Source organism: Geospiza fortis, unplaced genomic scaffold, assembly GCF_000277835.1.
Source record: "Geospiza fortis unplaced genomic scaffold, GeoFor_1.0 scaffold279, whole genome shotgun sequence".
NCBI classification, from domain to species: domain Eukaryota; kingdom Metazoa; phylum Chordata; class Aves; order Passeriformes; family Thraupidae; genus Geospiza; species Geospiza fortis.
In genome coordinates, this window is record NW_005054352.1 from 1,376,724 (window position 1) to 1,397,784 (window position 21,061).

Sequence of the window (21,061 nt, forward strand, 5' to 3'; positions counted from 1 at the left end):
TTATTTACCTCGTTTATAATAAAAAAAATTTAGAACTATTTATTAAGTATTTATGCATACACTCTAAATACTAAAACTAGATCTTAATATGACAGATAGATAGGAAAATTGCATTCTTGTGACCACAAGAGAGAGATGGAAAGAACGTTGAGGCAATCCAGGACTCTCTCGAGCTCAATCTTTCTTTTCTGGACAGAAATGTACAGCAACAAAGACATGTATATGGAATGATAGCTAATCCTAGCTAGATCACATTGTGACTTCACCAAGAGATATTTACTGCAATGTCTACTGTACGTTTGGAATGAAATACAACATTTTCATCTATATCAAGGAGAAAATTTTCTAATATTTGTAGGTTTGCTCAACACCCCCTGGCCCTCCATCACTGCCAAAAAATCCCAAGATAAAGCACCAAAAAACCCAACTAAAGAAAACCCAAAAAACCCTAAAAAATCCACCAAAGGCCCCAAAATCACAAATAAAAAATCGAAATCAAAACCAAACCAACCAACCAACATCCTCCACTCCCCTGCCATAAAACAAACAAACAAACAACCCAACCAACCAGCCACAAAAAAAAAAAAAAAAAAAAAAAAAAAAAAAAAAAAACCAAAAAAATAAACAAAAAAAACCACCACCCACAAAAATTTAAAAAACACCCATACAAAATAAACCACAATAAACCAAAAGATATGGGATACGGTATATGTGAGAAATCTTACCCTGGTCAGTATTTGATAGTAAATGGGTGAACAAGCAGAACTTCTTCCCTGTGGTACTCAGCAGAGAGCACAATGAGTGTGGTGGGCTGTGCGGGATTTTGTGGCATGTGAAGGCTGACCCCAGAGGAGCTAAACTGAGTAAGAGGATAGCTATTCTTGTTGGCATTCGGAGGCACCAGGTCAAAACAGACAAAACCCCTCACTTTTTCTCACATGATTAAGTCTACAGCTCAAGTTCTCATGCAGTGGAGAAATGATAAATGGCTTTTTAGTGTATTTAATGGCTTTAAAATGTACATGAAGACATGTATATAAACACCTCCTGAGTGCCTGTGGTATCTGGCAGTGCTAGAGAAGTACAATACTACAGTACTGTCTCTTCAGCCTCTTTCCCTTAGAATCTGGTCCTCATAAGAAACCCTGCTCTGAATGAATTTGCTGTTGACCATTTTTTTCCTCCATTACATTATATAAATTTGATTAATGGTTTAGCTGCTCAGCTATAAACAGCATGGAAGGCAGGACCTGCTGTTACAGGCCAGGTGCTGTACAGCAGCATTGGGATGGCACAGCTTCCTGGTCTTTTTTCCTCTCTTCTCATGCTGAATTCCCTTGTAAAATGATAGATTTTACAGCTACCTTTCCGAGGGTATTGTAATTTGACTCCTGTTGATAGCTGTTGGTAGCCTGTGGTTAGACCTACATATGCTTTGCCTTTAGAAACTCTTCAGGCCACACAATTGTAAAGCTTGGACCTGTTTCTGTTCTAAACACCTGAGAAATGCATTACTCCAGTGAGACAACATAGTACAACATAATTTTTGCCAGCTCACAGATTTCCTTCCAAATCCTAATAACCCCTCCTTTCCTGAAAAATTTTTGCCTCTCTGCTAGTAGACGGTATGCTGTGTTTTGAGGAAATTTTGTTTGGACATGGATAACAAACTGAAAAAAACCATGGTTAGTGTTTAGAATATCATAAATAAACTTAGCTGCTGCACTAGCATACAAAATCACTCTGTTGTAACTGTAGTAAATGAAGTTCTAAAGTTTAGTTCATATAAACGAATTTCTTAATAAAGAAAAAATTTATTAATTTACTAATGTATTTATTAATAAATAAATGATGTATTAATTTATTTTCTTTATCCTGTCCCATATAAAATTAAGTCTGTTAACCCAGCTCCTCCATGTTCACCATTAAACTGTGACTTCCTGTGCCACATCCACAAGCCTTTGGAACACTTCTAGGGGTGGTAATTCCACCACTTCCATGGACAGTCTGTTCCATGTGCCAGACTCTCTTTTCAGAATTCTTCATCTGGGATATGAAAATTTTCTGCCTGTTACAAGGTAGCTTGCTTTCTGAGATTTTTTTAAGATGCTGTTAATTTTTATACACTATTTTTCTACTCCATTATGTACTATCATCATGAGGAATGCCACTTGACATTCTAACAATCTTATGTGGAATATAATCTTAATCTTATCTGGTAAAGAAATATGTGAGGTAGAAACAATAACCACTCTGCCTAGCAGAGTCTGTGCAACTCAGTTTGGGTTTTGTTTCTCACTTAAGAGTGTGTATATATAGATTTTTTTTTTTTTATGGTGTCTATTTCAAATAAGTCTTGTTGCCTTTTAGTATAGTTGAATGGGTAATATTTTTACTTCTTTAGTCCTTCTGATTTTGACAAGGTTATTTTTGTACTCTGATGAAGTAGTTTGGACCTGGAGCAGTGCATGCCATCATGTGATTATTGGATAAAGTAATTTTTTTTCTCTGTTTTTCTCCTTTTCTTTTTCACTAGTACTTTTTCACTAGTTAAAAGGCATGATTTTCCCATGTCTATAGTACAGCTCAGACCTCATCATTTTTTCCTTCCCATAGTCCTGTCATTATCCATCTAGGTCCAAAAATAAGAGTAGCTGGAGCTGGACTGCAACAGAGAATTACCACACTAGCCTTTCACCTCTAAGCCCCAATTCCACATACAGGTGTCAATTAGAATAGTTTTGCTCTCCCTCTTGCCCCATTTGTTCACAAAATGAAAGCTGCAGCGCTGCCTCACACAGCTGTCCATTTTCTCTCTCTGTTGTGGTGCAGGTGTTGGGATAAGAGAGGTGCTGTCCTGATCTGGAATTAAGTGCAGGACTCATGGCTGACGGGGACACTTCACTTCACTATCATTTTTCATGCTTATGAACTCAAAATTCTCTCTGTAGCTGGAAAGCAGTCCTCCTATTGGAATTAGGAAAGTGCTGTAACAACTTATTGTGTCTTGAAGTCTTTGTAGTAGAGAGTTGTTTTGGTTGGTTTTTGTTTTGTCATTTGTTTCTAAAGTCTCCATCTTGTGATGTGGTGTTCTTGTTACTGATCTGGAAGGTGATAGTCCCCAGGCAACTGCAACATGATATAACACATCTATTGCACATCTGCTGTTGTTCTAGCAGCTGAAGGTTATTACTGCTCCAGAAGACTAGTAGAGTACAATAAAAAATTATTTTCAGTTTAATTGTGTTTTTCTGCTTCTTTTAGTGAAAGAAGTATTCAGGTAGCAGGTTGAAAATCAACAAAGGAAGTAATTTTCATGTATCTCTGAAATGTGTAGTGCAACTCATTGCCATGGGCTATCATGGAGACAAAGATAGTTATAGGTTAGATTTAGCTAAGTTTATGAATCCTCATGGCTAGTAAATATGACTGGAATGTAACTCACAGTCAAGAAGATGTAACTGCTGAAAGATGCAATGGCATTCCAGGGTTTCTCCATTAATCTCCTGTTTCACATATGCTTCCTCATGTACCCTTCCTCCTAAAGAGGTGGTACTAGGGACATGTTTTTGTGATAGAGACAACTTTGGTCTGACCTGTTATGGTGATATTTTTCTTTTCATGTCTTCTGAGGTTTATTTTTTTAATCACAGCTGTTGTGAAAAATTGTATGAAGTAAAGCTTCTGAAAATTCCTAGGAAATTATTGATCTGTCTAAGAAATTTAGAATGGAAAGAGTTAATTTAGAGACATCAAAAATTTTTCCCAATAATAAACATAGACAAAATGTTTATAGGATCATTTCCTGTTTCCATTCTTGGTTTAGGTATCATAAGGATCTAAGGTAATTTAGTAACATTTTGTTGACTTGGTTTACCAGTTATGTCTCTTGGTGCTATATGACCTGCATCCCAAAACCTGGAATACAATACTAGAAAAGGTTATTATGCAAATTCTGGTTTTAATATATTATGATATTTTTTGATATTTATTCCTACTTAACACCTTAGTTTTTGCTTTTATCTAATTCTGAACAGAAATGGCCACATATTAATAGTTTTAAAAATGGCTTTGTTAAAGGCATTTTTGTTCCATGAAAAGCACCTTGTCTTTCCACAGGTTTACCTAAGCTAATTTTACACTTCTTTTTTTCATAATTGTCGCTGTCTCAGACCAGTGCATTAAACTTCCCCAAAACTATTATTGTCAGGTAGCCTAAGAAGCTTTATTACTTCAATTTTTAAAATTACACAAAGTGGTATGATCTCAGAGTTGTTCAACCAGCTACACTTTAAAACTCTCATTTTCAGTGACTTACAATGTTATCAATTCATTACATATAATTTTACTCCTCATTTAGTTGTATGCTTAGAGACAAAACTGTGCATATTGTCTAGTTTAAGAAATGCAATTTACTAGTTAAAAAGTTGTAAATTGTGTTCACTATCATTTATTGTGTTCTCTTTCTTAGTGCACTTGATTTAAGGTCTTTCCCTCTATTACTGGTTTATGCAGCTTAAGTAAATATATCCCACTGCTAAGTAAGACAGAAGACAAAAAGAAGTAAGACCTGACAAAAAGAAGGACAAGGTACTCAAAAATATTTTACCTCAGTGTTCAGTGATAATCTCTCTTCCCACAGCTCTCAAACCCTTGAATGTCAAGGCAGGGATTTGGGGGATTAATTCCTTCCCACTATAAGTGGAATGAAATTCAAGACTGCCTGAGGAATACAGAAGTCCATGGGACCCGGTGAGATGCACCCTAGAGTCCTGATGATGTAGTTGCCAAGTTCCTTATCATATTAGAAAACTTGCGGCAATCAGGTGAAGTCACCCATGACTGAAAACAGGGGAAAATCATGTTCATTTTAAAAAGAGTTTAAAAAGGAGAACCCTTAGAAGTATTGACCAGTCATTTTTACCTCCATGCCCAGTAGGATCATGCAACCGATCCTCATGGAAGATATGCTGAAAGAAAAGTAGCTGATTAGAGACAGCCAACACGGTTTCACCAAGGTCAAGTTGTGCCTTATTAATCTACAGGTCTTCTACAATGAAATGACTGCATCAGTGGACAAGGGGACAGCTGTGGATGTCATTTACCTAGACTTCTGTAAAGTTTTTGACATGTTCCCATGGACCATGCATACCTATAAATAGGTGAAATATGGGTTTAATGGATGGACTGCTAGAAGAATAAGATACTGGCTGGATGGCCTTTTTTAATATGTTGCAGTCAATGGCTCAGTGTTCAAGTAGAAACCAGGAGCAAATAGTCTTTCAAGAACAAATAGGCCTTCAAGATTCTGTACTGGGACTAATACTTTTTAATATCTTCATCAATTGCATACAAAGTGGGATTGAGCATACCCTCAGAAATCTTCAGCAGATGGCGCCAAGATGAGGGGTGCTGCTGCTGTGCTGGAAGGAAGGTATGACTTCCAGAAAAACCTTAACAAGATGGAGAAGTGGGTCTATGTGAGCCTCATGAAGCTCAACAAGACCAAATGCAAGGTCCTGCACATGGGTCAGGGAGATTTCCAGTAAAAACGGCCAGGGGAAGTACAAATCAAGAGCAGCCCTGAGATGAAGGAGTTGAGGCTGCTGTTGGGTGAGATGCAGGACATGAGGTGTCAATGTGCACCTGCAGCCCAGAAAGTCAAATGTCTGCATCAAAAGAAGCGTGGACAGTGGGGCCAGACGTGTGATTCTCTACTCTGCTCCTCTACTCTTAGACCCCATCTGGAATACTACATCCACCTCTCCAGCATAAGGGTCTGCTGGAATTAGTCCAGAGTAGAACACAAAGGTGATCAGAAGACTGGACCACCACTGCTATGAAGACAAGCTGAGAGAATTGGGGTTCAGCCTGGAGAAAGGAAGGCTCTGGTGTGACCTTAGCCCTTTCCAGTGCCTAGAGACACTATGGGAGACCAGGAGAGGGACTTTTGTGAAGTGCATGGAGTGATAGGATAAGGGGTAATGGCTTTTAACTGAAAGAGGGGAGGTTTATATTAAAGTCTAGGATGAAACTCTTCTCTGTGTGGGTGGTGAGGCAGTAAAACAAGTTACCCAGAGAAGCTGTGGCTGCCCTGGCTGGAAGTGTTCAAGCCCAGGCAGGATGGGGTTATGAGCAACCCAATCTGGTGGAACGTGTTCCTGCCCATGGCAGTGGAGTTGGATTAGATGACCTTTAAACATCCCATACAACCCAAAATGTTCTTTGACTCTTTGGTTCTAAAACCGTTCTTAAAACCAAGAAGAAATACCAAAATAAAAAGTATTATCTTTTCAGTGAATATTTGTCTTTTATTGCTCTGTGGGCTTCAGTTAAACCCAAGAACTAGAACAACATAAGGCAATCCTTAGGAAAATCCTTACACATTTTTTAATTGACTGTTATAGGGTCTTTGGGCCAGTCAAGATTGGAAGATAGTGGCTTCTCCTCTTGTGACAACCATCGTCAACAGAGAAGTTATTCAAGCAATTTTTTGGGTCTACCTTAATAAAACTGAAAGGAGAGTAGATATTTGTTTGAGATTTGTGTGTTGTAATGTGTACTACATGTAATGACTTTTGAGTATTATTCTTATATTTACCGTGATATTATTATTATTTTTATTAGCAATAATATTATGGGTTGTTTGTATTATAAAAAGACAAAGATCACATGTAAAAAGCAATACATTGTATCTTTCCAATGGCATCCTGAAGGATATGAAGGGGACGAGGTTTTATTTAACAGTGTGATGGAGGAAGATGTCCAAGTAATCAGGATGTGAGGTGGTTTATGAGGATGAATAGATTAGACAGTATATTGGAAATTTTTCCTTAGGCAGGAAAAATCAGCACACTTAGTTAAAGTTTAGGATTGAAGCCTTAGGAGGAGGATCTAATGAAAAATGATGCCAGAGTTATCAGTATGAATAGCAGGACTGGGATGATTTCAACAGTCACTGAGAAGAGAATGATAAATCCAAGGTCTGAATTCAGGCACACATAATGTTTGTGGCTTGTTGGTTTTTTTTCTTGTGAATTAATAAAATTAGATTGAGACCTGGATCATGATTATAAACTTCAAGTATTTGAGAAAAGAAAACTTCAAGTATTTGAAGAAAGATAATTCCAGTAATTCATACTTTGCAATAAAACAAAACAATAGCCATGAAATCCTGACATTTTAATTTTTAGGGAAAATTCCAATGATTTAGCGTGTTTGACTATGTATTGGTAAATTATGGGACAGCCATGTGGACAGATTTTCCTCACAGCTTTATTTGACCATGATAATGTTATGTTGAGAACTGGACATCCAGAAGGATGCAAACCTAGTCTTATGTCCCTGGAAACGTTTTGGAATCTGTTTGTACTTGACCATATCCTGAGCCAAAGATTGGTTCTGTTTGTTTGCATAATACACTTGATTACTTTCATTTGTGCTAAAACTGGTTTTCTAAATGCCTACTAGTTCTGAGAATGAAATAGCTATTAAATATTCTCTAAACATCCCAGTGTACTCTCATTGACTTCAGAGAGTTTTGTTGTATGATCCCCCATCTTGTTATTTTTAGGTTCTTTTATCCTGATATATTCCTAACTTACTATGCCTTTCCCCATTGAAAATTTTCCCTGCAATGGATCTTTTCTTTGTCCATAGTCCTACCTTGCTTTTTGATGGTTTTCTGAGTCACAGTGACTAGATTTGAAGTCGTATTCAAGATGTGAGTTTTTTCAGGATTTCATTAATAGTTTTCTGTTATGTTAGACATTTTCTACTTGATTCTCAGTCTAGTCTTAATTTTTAACACTTTTAATGCCTTCCAGCATTTTTAGAGAGCTCTTTCCCAAGAAGGACTAATGTAGAGCCAAGGAATAGGGATGTACATAAGGATTAGCTTTTTCCTCCTGTGGTGAGTCACAGAAATAATAGGGCCAAAGAGAGTCTGTCATTGATGGCATTAAAGATATTTATTGTGTGAAAAGGAATACAGATGAAGAGGAAAAGATAATTAAAGACTAGCAGAGCTCTTACCAAGGTGCAAGCATGACTGGGACTATCAAGGCTGGATTCAGATAAGATTAATTCTATTATACAATGAATGTAAAAACCTCATTAAATTTCCTTAGCACAGAAACAGAAAAGAGAGGTCATTGACTGTAAGAAGTAAAGGGAATGGGATTCTGTTATTTGCTTAAATGCAGAAACAAAAACAATTAAATTGTTTTATTGTCCTTATAAAAATACCATATTGTGATATAGTACTGACTTTCCATGGAACACAGATCCATTCAAACTTGTGACTTGCAAGTCCTGGTGAGGGACTAGTCCTTACACCAACAGAAAGTTTTCCCAGTCATAGCCTTCCTTTGCAGTGGTCAGCTGAAACAATAAAAAGTCCTGTCAATAGAGCAATAGTGCCAGAGCCAAAACCTTCAAAGCAGTCACATCCAAAGTGTCTGGAATTCAATGACAAGGGAGTGAGCCCAAAAGAACCAGCCAGCCAAAAAAACCAGCCACCAAAATTACTATTTCTGCTATATTCAGGACTGGATGCAAAACTTGCTTTATACTGTTACATTCTGAAACTGTTCCTACTTCACCACTTTTTACCCTTGCAGCCAGTAATCTCATTCTTAAAAATAATTCTAAAAGATATATTGCTAGAGGAGAAGAAGATCTGGTTGTCATTGTATCTTTTGTGAGAGCTTCAGGTTAGCAATGAAAAATAATATATTTGTCTAGAAAGACAGGTTCATCATTATATTTCTACTATACTATATAGTGGGATTTCAGCCTTTTGGTTCCTTCTCTCCAGAACTGTAGCTATATCAGAAATGCCAGAATACATTTAGTTAATTAACAAATTTATAGACTACTTTTTCCCCATTTCAGTAAGTGAAAACATGAGTTGCCTAATTAAGTGCAGCTAAGACACTGAATTTTTTTCTAATATGACATGGATGCCCTGAAGAAAATCAGTATTTATTGCAGTAATTATCATTTTCTGCTTGGCTGTTTTAAAACTGATCTCAAACACTACAGTTCTATAGTTAAGCAGTTTCTGTTAAGAAATACCATCTGTATGTACAGCTACTGTGTATGTTAGATATGTAGACTGGCAGATAAGGTATTTTACAGCCTCACACTTAAACCAGGTGGTTATATTATTAGTATTAGTACTTTCTGAAATCTCATACCTTTTTAAAATAAATGGATTATACTATTACTTGTCCCCTTTTAGTAGATGTATTTAACTTTTTAGTTATGAAATATTTGAAGGGAAAGCTCACTGGGGAGTTTATTGGCACTTGAAATTAATTTCACTTGTAAGGTGGAGAAGGAATTTTAATAATTGCAGAAAAGGTAATTTAATATATTCTTAGCGTATGACAGCATGCTTACCACCACAAATCAGACTAAAGGCTCTATTTGTGAATGAATCATGTCCCATTTACCCTCCAGTTTTATGCAGTGTAAGTTTAATGGAAATACCTTGTGGTGTGTCTTTTGTGTAACATGTTATGCACTCAGTCCTCTGTGGCTTAAGCATGTAACAATTCCTTCTCTTTAAACTGTGGGAAACAAGAAAAGACAAAAGTAAAGAGGTATGAAGGATGAATATATTAGAGAGGAAACTCAAATGAGTTTGTATAACTTTTTTTTTTTTTTCTGAAAAATGCTGATTTACAAGTCTACTTCATGATTTTAAGTTTCTAGCATAAATTTAGCCCTGGAAACTAAGAGAAAGCTTGTCTGATGTTGGGCAACTGCAGAATCTGCACAGGCTGAAATAGATGGGGGAGGAAAGGAATATTTTTTTCCTTAGATATCTCAATCCCCTACATATCTTATTCTTTCTCATCTTCCTCCTTTATTCTAATATTATCAATCCTTGTTTTCATGGATCTTTTCATTAAAGATAGGCTGGGTACAGATATATCCACTGCATTTAACCTGTTACAAGTAAAGGCATGAATTAGACTAGAATTTAGGATGGACAAGCAAACAAACCTGGAGTCACATGGTCCTGCTTGTCTAACCCCTGGTCATCATTCAGTTTTGGTCTCTTTTTAAATATTTTGTTCTAATTTTGAGCCTTTTTTCCTCCCACCAAAGAGTTCACTTTCATACTTGTTAAACTTGTAATCTGGGACAATATCCTTGTTTTAATCTGAAATATGTATAGATGAAAAAAATTTCATGGTGGGAATACTGTGGGACTTTGTGAAACCACAGGTGAGGATTACATTATTTTATAGCCAGCAAGTCACCTCCCCATTTTCATACCAGCTGTTTAATCCTTCATGTTGTTTTTGTGTTCCTTCCAGGCTGGACTCCTTCTGCCCCAGAGGGGTCCTCTAACCTGCTATTTGCATCTGTACATAAATATTTCATATAGCCCACAATGCTTGATGCATATTTTAACTGAACAATACCATTTTGTAAATTGTCTGTCAATATGATGTATGCCTGGTTACTGCCATGAAAAATATGTTCAGTATTGTAATAGTATTGAAATATCAATTGTCCCTCCAAATTCGGTCAATTTTCCTGCAGTACTAAGGAAAGTAAATATGGTCTGAAATTCTGAACTGGTTTTTGAGGAGATGTGACAAACTCTGTCAGTTTCCAGGAGTCTGCATAAATATGCATAGCTCTTCTGCTGAGTCTTGCTGCCAACCTGAATGGGTGGCTCTCATTAGCTCCAGCTTGGAGGATAAAAGGTAAATGTCCAAAATGAACTTATATCTGTTTGCTGTGATGACAGGTTTAAAAGCTCAGACTGAATCAAATATTTGCAAGTAGTGCTGCAAAAACCAATGTGCACTATGACACAAAAGAAATATCAATTCTTTCAAAGCTATTTAGCAATTCATATGTCCACAGAAATGTTGCCTTTAAACTTCACTCTTTTTTTTTGTGCAATTCTATGGTAAGGTCTAGGAAAATCATGTTAAACAGGTTTATGTCATTGAAAATAAATGGCCTGCCAGTTTGAGGGGCATCAAGTATTGCTAAACATTTCAGTCATGCATTGGTAAACAGTTTTTTGTATGATCACTGACAGTACATGAATGCATGACCATTTCTGAAATAAGTGGTGGATATGGCAGACCTGAGGGCCTAAACTGTATCATTAGGGAAGGAAATAAAAGACAAGACCCTCATACAGGTTTTACTGTGTGTCCCAGCTTCTGGAGACATTCTAGTACTATACTGTGCTTTTCCACTATATAATTCTGAGGATTAAAGAGACATTTGACAAATAGGTGTTAGGACTGTATGGAAAACCCTGTTCCTATTTAAAAAGATCTTCTAGAAGACATCTCTGATTGATTGGTATTATCTACTCTTTAAAAACCTTCCTTTCACATGGTTAAAGAAAATAACTCCCTCTGCCACCAATTCCTCACAAAATGAACAAACCAGAAAAACTCTTATTCTGTTTTTCATATAGATTGTTCTTCCCTCAGTCATATGGGTATGTTCATGATGTTTCTTCTGTTGCTATTAATGTGTGATCTTTAATTTTTATAAGAAGACCCTTGCAAAAAAACCTCTTTATTCCTTTCAGAGTGGATTCACTGAATTTAAGGGAATTTCACTTAGAGCTGTGACAACAGACTCTTAGTCTGTTGTTAGGGACTTTTTACTATAGTTATAAATCTCAAAAAAACCTTGTCAATTAGCTGAAAAACATTCACTTTCTCCTGACAAAATGCTATATTCTTCTTATATTTCTGTTTTTAGAACAGATATGATGGCAAAATAATTTTATATGCTTTACTTTTACTGTACAACGCATACCTGTGTTCTTCCTGGTACTAAATTTGTGGTAAAAAGTCACTGGTTGTTATGTGGGTGTTCATAGTGCATTTTTATGTGCATTGATTAATTTTACATTCTTTATACTATAAGTCAAGGTAATAAGGAAAATTTTCAAATGTGCCACTTGAAATATATCTCTCACATTGCCTTTGTTCTATTTATAGCCTTGTTTTTCTGTACATAAAGTGTTCTTATATACTGTAGAATAGCTGATATATAGTAATGGGTGCAGAGCTGTAAAAGTCTCTCTTGGCACTCTTAACATGGTCAGATTATTACTGTGTTCACCGATTCAGCTAGATGTGTTCAAGGATCTTCTCTGGTCTGAAAGGTCAGCTGCTTTTAGTTGTGCACTGGCAGAATACTAATACTGTCCTTATTCAAATTACCTGCTACAGTACTTATTAAATTGATGGCCTTGTGCTCTAATTTAATACTGCCGTCGTTCAGAGGCAGGTCGCAGCTGCACTCTGAGCAGAATTAGGTGGTGCTGAGGCAAAGTTCAAGCAGAAACCATAGTTTTGGGCTGCATTTTCCCACTAAATTAGCAGTCAGATGCAGTATATAATTAATTAGCACAAACCAGGGAAAGCTTGTCATTTAATAAGCCTTTTTTATTTTCACATTACACAAACAGTGGGAATTGATCCATTAAGTGCCTAGCTATTAATGCTGTTAAATGTATGTCTGGTTGTTAAATTGAGATGTCTAGTTACATACGTTCAGTATTTAAGAGCTTCTCACAGATTGTTCAGTGTTTGCTGAGATTTTAAGTCACGTTCCACAAATCAATAATGGCTTCATAAATGAATTTGAACACTGTTGGTTCTGATAAATAGATCTGAGATGCATAGAAAAAATGATGTATTGTGGTAGTCAAGGCAGCATGGTATTCATTTTGTTGCCCTAAATATCAAATATTCTGCTTATATCATGCTGCTTATTCTCTACATTGCAGCCTTCTTTTTCCCTAAAATCCTTGTTCATAATTGCCTAAGGCATTGTATAACTTCATCTCTTCAGAGTCCTATGTGGTATTAAACATGCAGAATAATACATTTCAACAACCACTTGAAGATGTCTGAGGGAGCGCAGAGGATTCTTGTCCTTAAAAAAAAAAAGTAAAAGGGCACTCTTATTTTTTGACAACTGTATTTCTGTACTGGAAATAGCTGTGCTCATCTTAGTCTTACAATATTCTAGGATTTAAAGGTTTTAACATTCTATATATACTATAACCAATGTGTTTCTAGAAAAAATGTATATTGGCAATGAGTCATAAGACTAACTGCCAAATATAATAAGAAATCTTGTCTGTTTTGCTCCTGTATGTTTATTTCATGTGGGAAGTGGGGAAGCATGGTATTTTGTACAGGGGTCCTGTAACTAGAACAGAGTGATCTCACTTATTCAAAATAAATGTCTTAAAATGAGCCTAAACTAAAGGCTCGAAAGCAGGGAATAGTCTTCAACATTTCTGCCTGATGAAGACAATACACCACAGTAGAGATAAATATTGTACTCTTTTCACTGTCTTTCTCTGCATCTTGGTTGATTCTGCAGTTTCTCCAACAGATTCTTCAGTCTCTTTTGTCTGGATTTTCATTAGCATTTCAAATCTTCCCTTGTTGTTGTAGGCCATTTAACAAGAAACCTCCAATTCTAACCAAGAAAACTCCTAGCCAGGTAAAACTCAAAGAGTGTTTTCTCATTAAAAAGGCACAATTCTGTTGTGAGTGCAAGACCCATTTTATGTGTGGTTTATAACACAGCTGGAAGAATTCAAAGTTCAGCATCAGACTTGACAGAATTAGCACCACATCTGCCCCTGTGTGCATCAACAGCCACTGAGGTCTGTGTAGAGAGAGGAGAGCACAGCATTGGGTAAAAGAGCTAAAGATGCCCGTGAGCCTAAAGTAAACCAAATCAGTTTAAACTTTGTATGAATTTATACATCTTTGTTTCAAAACACCAAAGATGAAATTGAGTTAGCACTTGCACACACATTTCCTAAAAAACATTTTATTATAAATTCATTAATAATAAATGTACTTGTTTGCCCAAATGAACTTTAATTAGTGGTGATGATTGTTGGAAAGAGTTAGCTATAATTATCTAGTTATTGGAAACAGTTTCTCATTCATTAAGTGCTAAGATGCTGACATCTTTTACTCACTTTTAAGGTCCTGCACACGCCATAGTCAGATGTTTTCTGGATTGTGGGTTGACAGTGTGATCACAAGTGAGGAAGACTAGTGTTTATCTGACAACTGATAAATGAACCCAGTACCCTCCAGACTGCTCATCATCCCTCAGGATGTTAGACAAGTAGCTGTCTTGTACACCCTCCTTTCTTGGATACCTCTTGATAGGGTAAATTAGGCCTGGTATATGTGATTAGATCACATCGTCAGAAAATTTCAAGGCTTCCAAGCAAAATAAGAACTAAGAATAACATTCTTCATGCCTGTATGTAATAAAAGGCTGAAACAAGATAAATCGAAGGAGCTGACAATGCTGTTGATGCTTTATTGTTTCCATTTGGCTACAAAACAAAAGAGACAGCAATACATTGATATGCAGGGTGAAGGCCTATATGCTGACATAGATTTTTTTTAAACAAAAAAAAAGTATACATATTTCATATGTCCTGGTTTTAAAGCTTTTTGCAATGTTTGCGATAAAAGGTACTGCAGATTTGGATGTTCAAAAACATCCTTGACAGCTATGGAAATTGTGTAGTTTGACAACCCCTCATCTTTAGCTAAGGTAAACAAATAAGACCAAGCTGACTGAAATTTAAAATCTTCCCTGATCCTGGGGATGTGATGGCAGCTTGTTTGCACTGGCAGCCAAAACCTACAGGATTGTCAGAAATTGTAGGAAAGATGGGGTAACTTTGACTGGACTGACCTCAAATATGATGTGAACAGCTGTGTGGGGAGAGGGATGGGAGGTTGTGCAGGAAGGCTGTCTACATGCCCGTTTGATCTTCAGTCAGCATTTTGAACAAGTACAGTATTTAGATGCCTGAGAAGATGATAAATCATCAGTTATGAAAGGAGGTAAGATCTTCTCCATTTTATACTGTCTATTTGTTCTAGCTCTGGATGAGGGCTTCACCATGGTGGGCACTGTGCAATGGCAGAACAAATAATGCGCATGTAAAGATTAAAGGCTTCTTTATCCAAGCTAGACAAACCACACTGTCTTTGATTGACTCACAGAGAGTTCTGGTTCCTCTTGGCATCTAGTTTAAGTATGTGTTATTTGATAATCACAGTCAAGAAATGAAGTTGTGAGGCCTCACTCATAGGACATGTATCTATATTACAGTAAAAATGATATTTAATAACTATGCATTTTGTATCAAAAAGACTGTGCTGTGCACATCTCACTCTGAGGGGCAGAGGGGGGTTTTTTTGCAGAATGTGGTCAGGCAAGTCCAGGCTCCAGCAGAAATAAGAGATTTATCACAGCAGCTAGACAATGTATTGTTTCAGTCTGGGATTAATCACTTTTTTTGTGCTTAGTGATAGTTGCTGGAGACCTGGTTTGGAGTATTTTATGCTATGTAGCACCCAGATCAGTGTAACCCAAATGGTGTGCTGCAGTGGCATGACGTTTAAAGACAAAGAGTGCTTACATTTGCTGTCCTTGAGCAAAAGCTACTACATCTGTAATTTGATCTCCCCATTACACCCCAGACTCAACTTTCTGTTTAATGACAGTATTTGCACTTATTTGGCTTTTGTCAAAAAGAATGACAACTTTGTACACCATTTCAATTCAAAAACTGCAGATATTAAAACCAGACAAAGGCTGCATGGTAAAACAACTGCATGTGATGTATTTTTCCCCCTCTACTTCACAGGTGAGGAAAATTTGCAAGGCTGTTGAATATTCCTGAGGTCTGGATTCAGGATGCTGCACTCTCTGGTGAGCCCTGTCACATAGAACAGAGAGGGGACAGCCACAGGTACCATGCTTTGAGGGACGCTTTGTCAAGGCCAGCAGGATGGAAGGAGGACAGCCATTGAAATTACAGGGAACTGAGCAAAGACTGGAGGTATACAGTGTAGCTAGTCCTGGGTACATTCTAGAGAGACTTGATATTACAACTGTGAGTAAAGGAGGGGATTTGGCTTACAGGTCCGTAAGTTCCTGTTTCAGACCTTGTAGACAGTGAACATGATGTAGAGAATAATAGCACTTTAAAAATTGTATGAGAGTTTTAAACTAGATGAGAATTCTCATTAGAACTGAAAATAACAGGAAATTCTTCTTTTCTACAGTCTCCTTCATGGTGATCTGCACTTCCCAAATAAATAAATGCTTGCAGAAATTCTTGAAAGAAAGAAAATATGAAAGTAAGCAATATATACTCTTTACAAGTCTGACTTTTTTGCTTAGGTTTTTAAATATGTCTTGTTTTCAGTTCTTCTGACTGAATGAGTTATAGCATGATATCACCTGAGTAATTTCAGAGAGCTTGCTTATCCCTTCCAGCCTGCTGTGATGCCCATTGCAACTCATAGTGTTATGAAAAGCCACATTTACTCTACTGTTATTTGTGCAACTGGGAGCATAAATTGTCTGGTCTTTCCAAAGTCGCTCAATGAGTTCAGTTAGGATTCCAGTCTTGCTCAGTATGCTGAATTGAATCTTCTAGGTTACTAGAAGTCAACCTCAAGCAGTTGGAGACTTGCAATTGATAATTTTAAGAGATTAGAGATGCACATATGCATTCTCAACAGGTTGCACCTGAGTGCATGAAATCCATTGCACACTTCAGTGAAAGTGCAACTACGATTCTAGAAGAAAAGATTTCATGTCAAGGTTTGGTGATAGCCTCATTTAGAATTTTTTTTTTAAGTGTCCCGGAAATCAATGTTTCAGTCCTGCAGTGAAACCTGTCCCATAAGAGCTCTGAGCCTTGACAGGTTTCCTTTACTGTCTTGTACTTGACAGCTGTTGGAACAGAATTCAGGTGACTTTGGTTTGGGGTGTTCTTGGGTTTGTTTTTGTGGTTTTTTGGGATTTTGTTTTTTTTGTTTTTTTACTTATGCATGTATTTAGTACAGTTTCTTAAACAGAATCACCTATAATAATGTGCTACTTTTCATAAAAATAAATAAGATTTACTTTTCCATTCTTTTAACTATCTTTTTCAAGTGGCTTGGTAATATGAAATCAGTACTTGTGTTTTCTTATATAATGATTTTAATAATTTTTAATATTTGGAAAAAATGTATTTGTAATATTTTAATTTGCTTGTGCTCTGATTATGTTACATGACTAAACTTCAAGTCCCTGCCAAACCCCAAAGTCATGCACAGATGAAGATTAAACAAAAAAAAAAGTTATGAAAATGGAAGAAAAAAGAATAGAAGAGCATAAATCAAAACTAGTAATGGAGTTGTAATAAACACTTTATCCGTGACAGATTCATGTGTTCATTCATATCATATATAACTTGCACATGAATGGAGAGCCAAAATCATTCTGCACCACTCAGTATATAAAAGGCAGCTAAATCTGCTTGTATAAATCTCACTGATGTTGACTCTGTCGCAAAGCAAGTATTTTGCATAATTAGCCTGGAAATTCAGCTACATTTTTCAGGAGACAGCTAGTTCACTGCCCTCACTGCAATAGGATCACACCAAGTAAAATAGGTGCTCCTGTCTGATAAGCAGTCTTCATAATTAGGCGTTTTATTTGATTGCCTAAATATGGGTTCAGAAGTCTAATTTTACGCAAGCCTTTTTTTCTTCCTTTTTTTTAAATTCTAGATATTACAGGGGTCTTGGTTGAAATGGCCATTCTCTTCTCTCTAAAACTTATTATTTTTAAAAACTTAATTTACAAAAAGCCTGCTGTACTAGAATTCCACTGCAGCGTCCAAAAGATAGAGAATATGCAGTCCTGTTGCTGGATTAAAGCTGAAATATTTGAATCATTAGATCATATAGTTATGCAAAATTTTCTAGCAACAGTTTTTGGCCCAATTTTTCCATCTTCATATTTCCCAGCCTGCTTTTTTCACTGAGTGGTGCAAAAAGTCTGGTTCTTTATTATGATTTTGGGATATTGCAGAAATATATAGCTATTTCTGTTCAGAGCAAAGCTCTATATTGTGTATGAGATGGGGCTGTATGTAGTCATGCTAATACTATTTAGGATTAAGACATAGCATTTTGTATACTTCTGTATATAAAATTGATGAATGCTAACTTGTAAAGCTCTAGCAGCAAAAAAATATCAAATACTAATTTGTGTAAAAAAATTAATATTCGTAAAGTTCCTTCTTCAAAGTGGAGACTCTAATTCAACAGGGTCAGCAAGAATATGTGTTTTCCACAGATGCTCCTGTTGTCTGATAGACTGGGCACCCACTGGGCCTGTGGGCAAGATTCTGAACTTAACGGTGTAGTGGTCTGATTTAGTGTGACAAAGTCTTTGTTATCACAAACTGAGATAATCCAAGGCATTCTTATTTTAAATAAATTAAAGAAAGCTTCTTGTACAAGTAAAAAGACACTTTCTTTTTTAACACATATAATCTTATTTTTTAATTTTTGTTATTTTTAAGTGGTTAAACTTTTATTTTTCTCTTCTAGATATCTTTGGATTTTTTTTAATATCTCTGAAGTATGATAGCTATTGCCATTGAAACTTCTGTATGAAATTTTAACTAGAAGGGTGGTAGGGGTTTATACTTCAGATTGTGACTTGAAAACCTTGTTGGGAAAGGAAAAACTCAACAGATGTCAGATATTTTAAATCTCTTGATTGGAACTGTGAACTATTTAGAGCTTTTCAAATCTATAAAATAAAGCACAGGGTCTGTATGGGAGAGGGACTGTTTTGGTCTTTAAGGATATTATTTCAGTGTCATTCTTAGCCCTCTATGATATTTTTGACATCTTCTATTCAGAGAAGTCAAAGAGTGGAAAGAAACTTACTGACTAAACATTTAATATTATCAGTAACAATTTATTCCATCAAAGAGAGGAAACTGGTTGCCATGTAATGTATATTTTTTGTAGAAACTAGCCCATTTTCAATAAATATAGCAATGAACATTTTGTTCTTTTTTTGCACTGATTATTCTTTTTGGTAAAACAACACAGTGTCCCACAGATGTAAAAATGAAGGATTTTTCTTTTTAATTCACATTAAAATGTCTTTCTTCTATATCTGCCACAGAGTTATTGAAAACATGACACCATTATTTAAAACAAGTCTGAAAAAATTTCTAAATATCTGTAATTGGGGGGAGAGAAGGATGTTGAAAATTCACATAAAGGATTTTTGCATACTTAGAACCTAAAATAAGGAGTAATTAACTGTTCCAAATATCCTCCCACTTATAATAATAGGATGTCTTCAGTGAAATTTGCAGAATTTATTTTATTTTGCTAATTGATTGGTATATTCATCATTCAATGATATATTAGATAGATTTGGATTCTAAATTACTTTTGTCTGATAAGCCTTCCAATTAATTCTTCTCACACTATTTTCCTAGTGACATCTGAACTTCTTTCATTATATAAAACACATCTTGAATAAGACATTGCTGAATAATAAGCAGGGATCCTAACATGTTCAAAATTAGAACCCCTGACAAAGTCAAATGCGTTCTCATTTAGACAATGACCTCACATAATGTCACTTTCAGTGTATCATATTGAGGGGGAGTTTATACTCTTCCCCTTTTTACCTATCAACCCTTAAGTTAGAAATTTTAGACAAAGAAAAATACAAGGAATTTTTCATACTATTGCTTTTGTGGTCTCACATACTAAAGCACAATTAGAATATCTGTGTTTGTTATATTTTTATTCTACATTGTCTTAAAATTTCCCCCCTTTTTTGTATTATTAATCAGTCTTCTAAGAAGAGTTTTTTTTTTATTTGGGCAGTATTAGATTTGCTTGCAATTTGCATTTTTCTCAATACATCAGCCAGATTCCTTTTTCATAGACAGCATTTCATAAACCAGAGCACACTGATAATAGCTGATTTAACTGACTTGCTAATACAAGGAGCATATCATTTTAAATGGACCTTACATCTTTATCGGATGTTAGAGATGAAGACATTACTTCAAAATGTAGGTAATTATAGCCTCTTTTTTTATCAGTGCTATTTTGTGAGGTATTATCATAAGATAGCACTTCAGTATTAAGCAGGACCTTAGAGTGGCAATAAATCAGTCCAACTGAGTCATCATTGTCCAAGGCATCTGAACTACTGAAATGTTGTGGATCCTACAGAGAGTGTGAAATCACTTGACCCTTGGCATTAACCTTTACTGAATGAATAGACACTGCTTTCCACATCGTGGAACAAAAGCAGAATAGTATTGATTAAACACCACATTCACTTGATATTAAATACTGGCTGAACTCACTTTTTGCTTTCCAGCTCCAGTGGGAAAAACCCAGAGAGTTGCTGAGTCTCAGGAGAATGCATGTTTGTAATTCAGAGCAATGTTTTTTCCTGCAAAGTTTTCTTTTTTTCCCCTCTTTGGATCAATAACTGGCAGCCATGATCAGCCATGAGTATGTATTGTCAATTCTGACCTGTGTACTTTATCACTTGGGGTGAGAGGTCACAGTGCTGTGACTAATAATGCAGTCGTCCCAGGCATGAATAGTTTCCTGCCTGTAATGCAAGTGCATATATATATAAATATATATATATGTGTGTGTGTGTCTGTGTGTGTGTGTATCTATATCTCAACAGTCTGCATTATTATAAATCTTGTTTACCAAACCTCTCAGCTATTTGCTTTGAATGTCTGATTAATCTGCTCTGTGGCATTCTATTTACAAAAGCTCTTAGAGATTTACTAAATGGTTTTGCTCTTGGCAGGAATGTGAGTTCCCAGGAACTTGGAAGTATCAAAGTGGGAATCTTGGGAATTAACTCCTTACCAAAGTTATGGAAGAAAGCAATTGTTTCATTTGATAAGTGAGGAAAAGAAGAAATAAAATCAGGAGAAGGACAAACAGAAGAATTCTTTCAGTAAATTCTCCTGTGTTTCATTAGGAGAGATTCTGCCCTCGTGTGCATAGCTGTAAACCCAGAGAAGCTCAGAAATGGGCTTCTGTAGTGCACAGTTCTCCCCTAACACAGCTGATTCAATGTATAAAAGGTTGAGAGTGAAGAAAATACAAAATACAGTATAATGAATAGAAGCAGCTGTAGCAGCATT